The sequence below is a fragment of the Lycium ferocissimum genome, chromosome 11 (genome assembly GCF_029784015.1).
Source record: "Lycium ferocissimum isolate CSIRO_LF1 chromosome 11, AGI_CSIRO_Lferr_CH_V1, whole genome shotgun sequence".
Lineage (NCBI taxonomy): Eukaryota > Viridiplantae > Streptophyta > Magnoliopsida > Solanales > Solanaceae > Lycium > Lycium ferocissimum.
In genome coordinates, this window is record NC_081352.1 from 26,021,281 (window position 1) to 26,021,817 (window position 537).

A 537-nucleotide genomic window follows, 5' to 3' on the forward strand; every position below is an offset into this window, starting at 1 on the left:
TTGTGATTTCATGACTTATTAAAGCCCTCGAGCTTAATATTTCATTTTTCAAAATTGCAGGTTCCAATTCAAGTAGTTGCTGGCAAAGTTGATCAGACATGCAGAGCAAATATTTTCTTGACTAAATCAACCTAATGAGGAACTGGAGTTTTTTTTTTTTTTTTTTGCTGTAAAATACAAAGTATATGCAAGTTTTGGAGAACATTAATAACATTTTGTATTCTTGAAAGTGAAAATGAATTTTTGCGAGATGGATGAAACAATCACAGGTGAAGGCTCCAACAATTTTTTTTTATTTTAAAAAACTCATCTGCTTCAAGATGACCAATTTGGTTTTAGTTATTCAATTTATATTTACAATTTCGTAGCTCATTGAAGGCAATGTAGAACTCTAAATATGAATTTAATATAATTACTAGTATTTTTGTGGATATTATTTCTAACTTATAAGGATTTAACTCAAATATGCTAAATGGCGAATCACTGAATTGTCAAATTCATCTTTAGCAGATACAAGAAATAATCGAAATCAGATTT